Source organism: Primulina huaijiensis, chromosome 8 (genome assembly GCF_012295235.1).
Source record: "Primulina huaijiensis isolate GDHJ02 chromosome 8, ASM1229523v2, whole genome shotgun sequence".
Classification (NCBI taxonomy): domain Eukaryota; kingdom Viridiplantae; phylum Streptophyta; class Magnoliopsida; order Lamiales; family Gesneriaceae; genus Primulina; species Primulina huaijiensis.
Window position 1 is genome coordinate 5,820,487 of NC_133313.1, and position 12,985 is coordinate 5,833,471.

Consider the following 12,985-nt stretch of genomic DNA (forward strand, 5'->3'; position numbering starts at 1 on the left):
GCATTCGAGGTACCCTTAATGTATCTAAGGATCCCCTTGACAGTGCTCCAATGCTCTCGTCCAGGATTCGCCATATACCGACTAACTGCTCCCGCTGCTTGAGCAATGTCCGGTCTTGTACAGATCATGGCGAACATCAAACTTCCCACTGCTGATGCATATGGTACTCGAGACATCTCCATCCTGTATGCTTCACTGCTAGGACACATCTCGGAGGATAACTTGAAGTTAACAGGATGAGGGGTCGAAATTGACTTACTATCTTGCATGTTAAAGCGTTGCAAGAATTTCTTCAAATAATTTTTCTGAGAAAGCCAAATCTTTCTGTTACTTCTATCTCGGTGAACTTGCATCCCTAGAATCTTGTTTGCTGGTCCCAAATCCTTCATATCAAATTCCCTAGCCAACTGTGCCTTCAATCCTTGGACATGATCTTTGTTGGAGCCTGCTACCAACATGTCGTCCACATACAACAGCAAAATGACATAATCATCACCAGACCTCTTGAAATACGTACAAGGGTCTGCACTCAGTCTGTTGTATCCAAGGCTCATGATATAGGAATCAAATCTCTTGTACCAACACCTCGGCGCCTGTTTGAGACCGTACAGAGATTTGTTCAACCTGCAAACCAAGTTCTCTTTGCCTTTTTCCGCAAAACCTTCTGGCTGGAGCATATAAATTTCTTCTTCAAGATCTCCATGAAGAAATGCTGTTTCCACATCTAGCTGTTCTAGATGTAGGTCAAACACCGCACACAATGCCAACATCACTCCGACTGTTGTAAGCCGAACCACAGGAGACAATATCTCATTGAAGTCAATGCCTTCTTTCTGAGCATACCCTTTTACCACCAATCTAGCACGATATCGCTCCACTTGGTTATTGCCATCACGCTTGATCTTATAGACCCATCCGTTTCCAATGGCTTTCCTTCCTCGTGGTAGTGTAACAAGATCCCAAGTTTTATTCTTCTCTAATGCCTCCAACTCTTCTTGCATTGCTATCATCCACAAGGATACATCCGAGCTTTGAGTAGCTTCGTGGAAACTCGATGACTCACCATCCTCTGATAATAGACAATATGCAATATTGCTTTCAGTGACATAATCTGAAAGTCAACCTGGTTGTCTTCTGTCTCGAGTTGACTGCCTCACATTGGAAACTTCAGACTCAACTTGTTCTTGTTCTTCGTGCTCTGGTACTGCTTCACAAGAAACTTGACCTTCGTCCGTCTTATTTTCCACCTGAAAAATAGTAGTTTCTGAATTCTGTGTGCCTTTGTCTCCCTTTACTTTATCTTCCTCGAAGATAACATCTCTGCTGATGACAAGCTTGTGAACAGTAGGATCCCACAAGCGAAACCCCTTTACTCCATCAGCATAACCCAAGAAGATACATTTTCTAGATTTCGAATCAAATTTCGATCTTTCTTGCTCATTGTACAGAACGTACACAGGACTTCCAAATGTATGCAAATGAGAATAATCTGTCGGCTTCCCAATCCACATCTCCATCGGAGTCTTCAGATCAACCGTCACTGAAGGAGAACGATTGATAATATAACAAGCGGTTTTGACTGCTTCCGCCCAAAATGACTTGTCTAGACCCGCAGTCCTCAACATAGCTCTTGTTCTGTCCAACAAGGTCCTGTTCATCCGCTCTGCCACTCCATTCTGTTGAGGTGTGTAAGCCGTTGTGAACTGTCTTTTGATGCCTTCATGTTGACAATATGCATCAAACTCGTCACTGGTATATTCTCCTCCATTGTCAGTCCTCAGACACTTGATTTTCTTCTCAGAATCAAGTTCAACCCGCGCTTTGAAATCTTTGAAGATCTGAAAAACATCTGATTTCTTCTTGATTGGATACACCCAACATCTCCTAGAGAAATCATCAATGAACGAGACAAAGTATCTCGCTCCTCCTAGGGATACAACCGGTGCTTGCCAAACATCCGAATGAAGCTCCAATATGCTTTTGCTCCTGGCAGTAGAAGTGCCAAACTTTAATCTGTGTTGTTTACTGGTAACACAATGCTCACAAAAGGGTAATGACCCTTTTGTAAGTCCCGGCAACAGCTTCCGTTCTGAGAGAATTTTCAACCCCCGTTCTGACATATGCCCGAGCTTTCTATTCCATAACACTGTTAATTCTTCTCCTGAACCAATTGATGCAACATCTAGTTCTGCTTCTTTGTGTGTTTCTCCCAAAAGTAGATATAAATTTACAGCAACTTTTTTCGCCTTCATAACCACAAGCGCACCTTTCACAATTTTCATGATCCCTTTCTCGATACGAGCTTTGCACCCGATATCATCCAATTGCCCCAAGGACAACAGATTTTTCGTCAGTCCTTTCACATGTCGTACCTCCTGTATGGTGCGAATGGTGCCATCAAACATTTTAATTTTGATAGTACCGACCCCAGCAATTTCCAAGGCATGATCATTTCCCAAGAATACAGATTCTCCTGAGATTGGTTCATAATGGTCAAACCATTCTCTCCGAGATGTCATGTGCCACGTCGCTCCTGAATCCATAATCTATGTGTCACAAAAATTTGTGTCTGCCTTCTGCAACTGTTGCTGCTTCGCCGAATAAAATTTCACCACTGCCTGAAGTACTGGCCACATTTCCTTGGGAACTCTTCTCGATACTCGTACACTCTTTCTTGAAGTGTCCTTTACCGCCACATTTAAAGCAGTAAATATTTTTCTTCTTACCTCTCGACTTTGGCTCCCACTGGAGTCACGGTCCATAAATCTTCCTCTTATCATCGGCAAAGCCTCCGCCTGCTTCGATGTTACAAACCTATCTTCCTTATTCTTGCACTGGCTTTCTTCACCGAGAACCGCAGTTAAGACATCATCGAATCTTAGAAAGCCCATAAGAATATTGTTGGTAATGTTGATGATAAGTTGATCATATGAATCTGGTAGACTTTGAAGTAGAAGCTCCGCACGTTCATTTTCCCCTATTTTATGCCCCATGGAAGTGAGTTAGACAAATAGAGTATTTAGTGTGTTGATATGGTCGGTCATCGATGAGGATTCCGTCATCCGAAGAGTATAAAGCCTTCTCTTTAGGAAAATCATGTTGTGTAGCGACTTGACCTCGTACATCTTTGTCAGAGTATCTCATATAACTTTGGCTGTTTTTATCTCAGATATACTTGACAAAACTTCGTCTGCTATAGCCAAGTGTAAATTGGCAACAGCGTTATCATTAATCTCATTCCACTTTCCATCATCTGTAATCTCCATCGGTCTATCTCCAATAGCCGCCAAGCAATTTTCCTTTCTTAAAACTGCTTGTATCTTTATTTTCCACAGCATAAAATTGCTTCCGTTGAACTTTGTTATTTCGTACCTTCCCGCCATTATGCCTACAACAATTTTAGTAGACTGGACAAAATAATCCCGCCTTAAATAAAAAATCTCAAAAAATCTTTTCTGATATGGAAGATCAGTCTAGGCTGCAACCACAGAGCATACTCAGAATTTTAAGAAATTTAAACCAAGGCTCTGATACCACTTGTTGGTCCCACTTACGGTAATTTGAGATAATAAAACCCGAAAATAAAGAATAAAATGGACACCGAGATTTACGTGGAAAACCCCTAAAAATTATTAGGGTAAAGACCACGGACAAGATGAAAAGAATTTCCACTATAATATTTTGTGGTGTACAACTCACTCACTGTGTTTCCAAAGAGAACACACACTCTCTTAATATAGGAGAACAAAACACCTCACAAATATTATAGAACTAAGCACTCAAATGCTTATAAGATGAGAGAAAACTCGAAGAAGGGATAATTTCAGAATGAAGGGGGGATCTCTATTTATAGAGCCTCCTGTCAGTGTGAAGACGCGTATAAAACGCGTCTTCTGAAATTTCCACGAAATTTCATTTCAACAGATGCCAGCCCACGTTTGTTTTTCTTTCTCAAAGTAAGCAATTCATTCTTACCAACTTTATCCCCACCTTATTTGAAAACTCTTGCCGACAAAAATATGCCTTCATAGACAACGGTTTTTTTAAAACCGTTGTCTGTGATGTGTCTACGACAACGGTTTTTAAAACCGTTGTGTTTGATGTGTCTTTGATGTGTCTACAACAATTCTAGAAAACTGTTGTCTTTTAGCGTTTTTTTGGGGTCAAAGACAATAAACCGTTGTCTTTGAGCGTGTTTTTTTGGACAAACGACAACGGTTTTAGAAAAATCGTTGTCGATTAGCGTGTTTTTTTGGACAAACAACAACTGTTATCTTAATCTGTTGATATATTTAGCGACGATTTTGCTTAAACCGTTGCTATATTTAGCGAAAGTTTTAAAACTGTCGCAAGTTTTAAAATAGCGACGGTTTTAACAAAAAAGCGACAGTTTATTGTACATTAGTGACAGCCTTTGCTTAACCGTCGCTATTAACCAAAAACCGTCGTAAATTGTCTATAAATATCCGCGTTTTCGGTCTATTTTCCTCCACACTATAAATTTTTCTCTCTTAGAAGATTTTAGTTTCGATTTATGGTAAGTTTTTTCGCTTTAATTTTTGGTAAATTTTTAAGTGTTAGTTAAGATCACGAATATTATTACCTTAGTCAGATTGTAAGTTTTTTTGGTAGATTTATTAAATTATAAAAGTAATTTTTTTTAATTTTACGTAAAAAAAATAGCGACGGATTTTGTTAAACCGTCGCTAATTAGCGACTAGCGACGATTGAGTCAGAAACCGTCGCTAATCAGCGACGGTTGTGTCAAAACCCGTCGCTAAATTTGGCGACGGCTTAGTCAAAAACCGTCGCTAAATTTAGTGATGTTATATCTTAAACCGTCGCTAATTAGCGATGATTTTTGAAAAACCTTCGCAATATGATACCGTTGTCATTGAACGCACTTTCAACAACACCATCAGTTACAACAGTTTTAAATGGTCTACGACAACGAATTTAGCGTTTTTGTTGTAGTGAAAGGATTAGTAAAAGGATCAGCAACCATGTTGACTGTAGAAATATGTCTTAAAATGATTTGTCCACGTGCAACACTCTCCGTAAAGAAGTGATACCTAGTATCAATGTTCTTCGTCCTACCATGATATTTGGGATCCTTCATATATGCAAGCGTGGCAGTGTTATCTCAATGAATGATAATGCATCGTCCACATGCACTGTCTCTCGCAGACTCTAAAGAAATATTCTTAACCAGATGGCTTATTGAACTGCATATGTGTAAGCTATGTACACGACCTCCATAGTGGACAAAGCGATACAAGGCTGCTTCTTGCTAGACCAAGTGATAACAGTGCCTCCTAGCATAAATAACTATCCTGAGTTGGATTTGCGATCATCTTTGTCTGTTGCACTATCGACATCACTATATCCGACCAGTTTTAGTCTATCTACCTAGTAGCATATTGCTAGGTAAGTTGTTCCCTTTTAGATATCTAAGTATCCTCTTCATAGCCATCTGGTGACCGAACCAGGGTTACTTTGATATATTCTCATCATTCTCACAACAAATGATAGGTCTGGTCGAGTACACAACTTCTTACGTCACTTTCATATGGTACTTTAGACATGCGTTCTTTTTCTTCATCTGTCTTAGGCATAATTCTTTGTTAAGAATGTGATTTTTTCAATATGAGTGTCAACATGTTTAGCATTCTCCATAGGGAAACATTATGTTACTCTCTTGATGTAAGTATTTTGAGACATACTCAATGAGTAGACTTGACCACGGTTCGGGTTTGCTCATACCCTAAACAGACAGGGCCTGTGGTCACGATCTGTTTAACTTGGTCAATGGGTTTGACCTAAAATCGTGACCGTTACTTACCCAAGGTGGTTTGATTACAGTTTTAGGGTTAAAAACCCGCAGGACCAACCCATCAAGTGGGGCCCGTTCAACCTAGTGGGTCGGTTATTTTTGTTTTTTAAAAAAATTGTACGAACACAATCAGCCGCTCACATGGCCATTGGAGGTCAACAGTCAAGATCAAGGGCTCGTTGATCGACCTGGCGGGTTTGAACCATCGGGTCGACCATTTAATAATTTTCATTTATTTTTATTAAATTTGAAATGGACGGCCACGATTTGTGTCGTTGATGATGATGTGGCCGTTGTTCAACAGTCGATCATTGAATTTGTTTTGGCCAAATTTTTATTCTATAAATACCTCTTCTCTTTCATTTTTTTCCACATAATTATCTCTCAATTCTCATAATATCAAGTATCGATTATTGATTTATTGTAAATCATTTATTATTTTCCTAATTATTTCAATTTTATATTTGTACAAACGACGAGGCAAGTTGTAGGGATGGTCAGGTAAAAGGAAAGAGCATCATGCCCGAGTTTGAGGATCACGATTTTCTTTCATTCAATTTCGACAGCTTTGATCTTGATTTTTCCAATTAAGAATATCATCAAGAACAAAAGACTCAACAAATACATCATTATCAAAGTCAAAAAAGTATGAGCAATCCAACGGTGCTAAAACTCGAGCAGTGCCTCGCCACACATTTAATATATATATTCACAAAATATTTCGAAAATGTGACACTTCCCCCTGGTGATTTGAAAGCCAAATGAAAATATTGTTCTAAAAGTTATAAATTTCAACAAGACGGTGGTTATGGAACTTTAACTCAACATATCGAGAAAAAAACATCAGGTGAAAATTGATATTGATCGTTCTCAAACTCAAATTTCGACATTCTAGTCTCAAACGTTTAGCTATTATCAACCTTTTAAATTTTTTGAATCTAAATTTAGAGAAGAAATGGAAAATATTGTGTGCTTGAACAACTTTTTTTTTATTTTAGTGATAAATTATCTTTTGAAAATCGGCTTTCAACAAGTTAAAATCTTTCTATTAGACGTATCCCACGAAACACACTCAAACGCACTTAAAAAAATAGTTGTTGAACCAAAAAAAATTAATTAAAGAATTTGCTTGTTTAAATAATAAAGTTTTTTTGCGTTCAGATATTTTGAGTGATCATTGGCAAAATTGTTATATTATAGATATTACATGTTATTAGATTCATTGTGGGGGCCCTCGCACCTGATTAACGTTTAATGACCAAACAAACAGAATTCGTTAATGTAAACAGGGAAAGCGATTAAAATTTTTTTCTTTTGGGCCAATAGAAATTTCGACATGATCTCCCCGTAAGTAGGACATCCCAGAAATTTTCAAACAAAACAAACAACATTTATGTACTCGAAATAAAGTCATAACATCAATTCACAAATCTACAACCGCACTAGTCTGGACTAACATATGCCGAGCTGACAAAGCTTGATCACACAACTATTGGGCACCGCTGCCTGACGCTTCACCAGACGCATCAAAGCCTCCTGGATAACCTGTTATGGCATCAAAAACATCTCCAACATAAAAAAAAAAGAAGGTTCAGGCCCCAGTACGACGAACCAGTAAAATTATGACAAATATAACTGACATGAAATAAAATCAAGTAAAATGCAATGAAACGCAATGCGTGTCGATAACAACGAAATAACGGATACCAAAACGGTGTCCAAATGAAATGCATCAGCAACAGGAACAGTGGCCACCCGTACCAGGAATGCAGCAACAAAACATCAAGACGTCGCTCATCCATGCACGTAGCATCGAGGGTCCGGTAGTGACCGGGTCAGTCCTTGTGCAGTCATCAGGAGTGTGTTAATCCTATCACTCGCTCCATCGATGAGATGTCAAGAGTGATCTAATCCTATCACTCGCTCCGTAGATGACTCAACAACTCAACAGATCAATAATGATAGCAATCAACGGAGTCAAGGCTCGAAATGCTATGCACTCATAGTATCAACTCAAATAAATGCGTGAATGCAATCACGTTATTCACAGAAACAGATAAAGCACGCCACAATTTACTACTAAAATACTTAATGTCATTCCACATCATTATAGACGTCATAATGAAACAGTTCATCCATACCTCAATTGATACTTAATTTACCACTGAAATATCCTAAAGATTTCTCGAAGAAAAGATTTCTCGAAGAATCCGATCCTATGTCAAATAATGCATTTCATATCAAGTTCCATTTATTTTTCCAATATTTGATAATTTATCCTAAAATTCCAAAAATCCTTAATTTAGGCTTTACAATTTCTAAAACTCAAAGTAAAGTCAAATATAGTGATTTATTTAACTTAAATATCTCAATAATAGACAACTTGAAATTTCGAAAATTCAATCATATCGAATCTGAAATTTTCGATATTTACTAAGAATTCCCAAAAATTATCATTTTCTATTTCTAATGCTATAAACACATCCCAATACGATTTAACAATTCAAAAATCATAAATTCCCAATTAATTAAATCTGAATTTTTGAATTAAATTCCAAAAATTAGTTTAATACATCCAATCAGCTCAATGATTCATCTACAATCAATAATACAATATTTATTAATTGTTGGAATTCAAATTATTCAAAATACCCAAAATTCGAAACACTAAAATCTAAAATATACCTCTTAAATTTCGAAAATTGCTCAAAGCTTTGAATTCAAGCTTCAAACAACATAATCCAAGGTTTCTTCCCAATTTTCCGGCAAACATACAAACTCGTTGCACGCGATTTTAAAATTAAAATGATGAGACAATTTTAAAATTAAAATCCCTTATTTTGAATATGATTCAAAATTTATATCAAACCGTAAAAGTAAAAATTAAAAGAGTTTAATTTTTCTTTGCCTTCCATCAACCATGTTGATCGCTACCCGCGGACAGTGTCTGGCTCATATTATTGGGGAGGCCTGGACGCCGTAAAGCTGTGACTTCCACCGGACATATGATGTGAATTGAGTAGAACTCCCATGACTTCGGCTCATATTATTGGGGGAACTCATGGCGACCGTCTACTACAATTCAATATTGATGGGTCGGTTTGACACGCGAAAATAAATGGCGTCATATTATTGAGTCCTTATTAAACGTGAGGCAAAACACGCGGAGGTTGCATATGGATGCAATTGGAATCTATCTTTTAGAATTTATAATTGGCTAATTGGACTCTACGTGCCCACTAAGAAAATACGATTTCCCTTTTTCATCAGAGGGTGGTAGAAATGTCAAAATAGTGGGAATGAATTTATAAAAATAAAAATCCATATTTTATATCTTAAAATTATTTTAAAATAATCAGCAACAATTATTTTGTTTCCATATCATTATATTTTCGATTTCGTCACGTAATACATTTTTGTTATTAACAAGCTAACCGAACCAAACTTTCAAGATTGGTTGAGAAATTGTTCTGAATTCGGAGAAAATGCATACACACTAATTTCAGTCCTGTTGAACTGACAAAGCAGGCAAGATGGTAGGACCATAGTATGCAAGCTAAAGTGTAACAAGCTCGCTTTTATGTCAAATGAACTGTAGGGACAGTTTGAGAAAATGTTGAATGCTGCTGACATTCGAATGCACTTGCAAGAGTTGCATGGTGCATGAAACTCATACAATGAGGCACACCACTTTCAAGGAGCTCATGACTACACGTATGCAAGATTGGGCTTTGGCCCATGAGCGTGGTGTACGTATGACTGGGCTTATTGAGAATGTGGTGGGCCTGGAATATGTGATTCCAAACGAGTTACTAGATAACATCAATTTGTTGTCTCTCTCTTCCTTATTTGACGGTGTTATGGTGAACTTCAATTTGAATAAGATAGATGATAGCCTTGAAGAGCTAGTCAATACACTTATGACTTATGAGATCACCATAAAAGAGAAAAATGTTGTTTTTCTAATGGGCCTCTCGTCAGAAGAAAAATGGCCCACGAAGAAAGGGAAAGAAATGCTCTGTCCCTCAGAAGAAAAACAAACCCAATAAGAGGGAAACTCTGAAGGACACTTAAAGGGCCTACAAAGCTCGATAAGTCAGAACATATTTATTTCACTGCAAGAAGTCTGGACATAAGAAATTATATACGTCAGAAATGTTCTGAAAATGATAAGTGAATGTCCAAGTAAACAGGATTTCAACAACAAACAAAAAAAAGTTATATGATCCAAATCTCACACAAATATGGCACGCTAGACTAGGTCATATTTCCCAAAGAAGGATGCACAAGCTAGTGGGAGAAGGCATGTTTGACATGTAAGACATAAATTCTCTACCAACTTGTGAGTCCTGTCTAAAAGGAAAAATGACTAAAACTCCATTCAGTTGAAACGTGGAACGTGCACACGGTCTACTGGATTTAATCCACACGGACGTTTGTGGCCCGCTAAGTGTTAGCACAAAATTTGGGCATTACTACTTCATGACCTTTACTGATGATCATTCGAGGTATGGGTACGTTTATTTGATGAAACACAAATCCGAAGCATTTGAATAGTTCAAAAAATTCAGATCTGAAGTAGAAAATCAGCTACAAAGAAGTATTAAAGCACTTCGATCTGATCGAGGTGGAGAATACTTGAGTGCTGAATTTTTGGGTTATCTAAAAGAGAATGAGATTCTCTCACAGTGGACTCCACCAGCAACACCACAATTGAATGATGTTTCTGAACGTCGAAATCGAACCTTGATGGATATGGTTCGATCCATGATGGGATTCACTGAACTGCCTATATCGTTTTGGGGCTTTGCGCTTGAAACGACGGCAATGTTGTTAAATAATGTCCATACCAAAGTTGTGGATAAAACACCATATGAGATATGGATGGGAAAAACTCCCAAATATTCTTACATAAGAATATGGGGATGTCCTGCTTACGTGAAGCAGACAGTGGAAGAAAATTTGGATAGTAGATACACTTTGTGCTACTTTTTAGGATATCTAAAGAATTCTGTCGGATATTATTTCTATCATCCTAATGAAGCAAAAGTGTTTGTTTCAAGAAATGCCATCTTTTTGGAAAAAGAGGTTCTATTAGATAGAAAAGGCAAGATGATAGAACTTGAAGAAATTCAAGATACTCCCTCAACTATAGTAGTTAAACCTAATCCCCATCAACCAGTAGTTGAAGTACAAGCTCCTAGAAGGTCTGATAGGGTTATTAAACCACCTGCAAGATATACACTTCTTCATGAACAAGGACATGATGAGCCTTGTGTTGGATGTGATCCAATGAATTTCAAAGAAGCAATATCTGATATTGATTCAACCAAATGGCTTGAAGCCATGCAGTCAGAAATGGATTCTATGTATTCAAACCAAGTCTGGACATTAGTGGATCCACATGATGGAATCGTTCCCATAAGATGCAAATGGATCTACAAAAGAAATCTTGGGGCGAATGGGAAGATAGTGACCTTCAAAGCAAGACTGGTTGCAAAAGGTTATACTCAAAGGCAAGGAATTGAATATGAGGAAACTTTTTAACCAGTAGCCATGTTTAAGTCCATTAGAATACTACTAGCCATAGCAGCATGGTATGACTATGAGATATGGAAAATGGACGTAAAGACTGCATTCCTCAATGGAGACATCAAAGAAGAAATCTATATGTCTCAACCTGAGGGATACACATCAGTAGGAAGTGAGCATAAGGTATGCAAACTTCAGAGATCTATTTATGGTCTCAAGCTGGCGTCAAGAAGTTGGAACCTCATATTTGATAACACTATCAAAGAGTTTGGTTTTGCTAAGAATCCCGAGGAACCATGTGTGTACAAGAAAGTTAGAGGGAGTGCAGTGACATTTCTTATACTTTATGTTGATGACATCCTACTCATTGGGAATGATATAGGATTATTGCAATCAACTAAAGTATGGTTAGCAAGTAAATTCTCCATGAAAGACATGGGTGAAGCATTCTATATATTGGGAATACAAATCTATAGAGATAGATCAAAAAGGATGTTGGAGCTCACCCAAGCCACTTCTATCGATACCATTATAAAGAGAATCTCTATGGAAGAGTCCAAGAGAGGATACTTACCAATGTGTCATGATATTACTCTATCTAAAGCTATGTGTCCCAAAACTGATGAAGAGATAGAGATGATGACACGTATTCCATATACATCAGCCATTGGTAGTATCATGTATGGTATGATATCAACACGTCCCGATGTTGCTTACGACCTGAGTGTTACAAGAAGATATCAGGCGAACCCTGGTCCAATGCATTGGAAGGCCGTGAAAGATATTCTTAAGTACTTGAGAAGGACTAAGAATTTGTTCATGGTCTATGGGGGTGGAGAATTGAAATTGGAAGGCTACACTGATTCTAGCTTCCAATGTGACGTAAATGATTCGAAATCGACCTCTGGTTTTGTATTCATGCTAAATGGTGCGGCTGTCTCTTGGAAAAATTCCAAGCAAGACACCGTTGCGGATTCCACCACTGAAGCTGAGTACATTGCTGCATCTGCTGCAGCCAAAGAGGCAGTTTGGATGAGGAATTTTGTCCAAAAGTTGGGCGTTATTCCTAATGGAGTTGATCCAGTCCCGTTGTACTGCGACAACACTGGTGCTATTGCGCAAGCAAAGGAACCAAGGTCTCATCAGCGATCCAAACATGTACTGAGGAAGTTCCACATCATACGGTAGATTGTGGGAAGAGGAGACATATCAGTAGAAAGAATCCCCTCTGCAGATAATGTTGCTGATCCACTTACAAAGCCCTTGTCAGGACCATTGTTTAAAAGGCATCGCGAAGCAATGGGATTAAAGTTTATGGGTAGTTGGCTCTAGGGCAAGTGGGAGATTGTTAGAGTATATGCCCTGTAAGCCAACTGTTGGTTGGGGAATTTATTGACTCAAGTGTAATAAACAATCTTTATTTTAATATAATTTACTTTTTAATGGTTTCGTTTTACTTTATTTGTATACCCATGCAAGCATCATCGATAAAGTCCTTGATTATGCTTTAATACAAATGAATCGTAATTCGATGTTGAAACTCAATTGTAAACACTGCATATTCTAAATTCGTTCCTAGTCGATTCAGCCGCCTTAAACATGGATAAAGGTCGCTTGAGC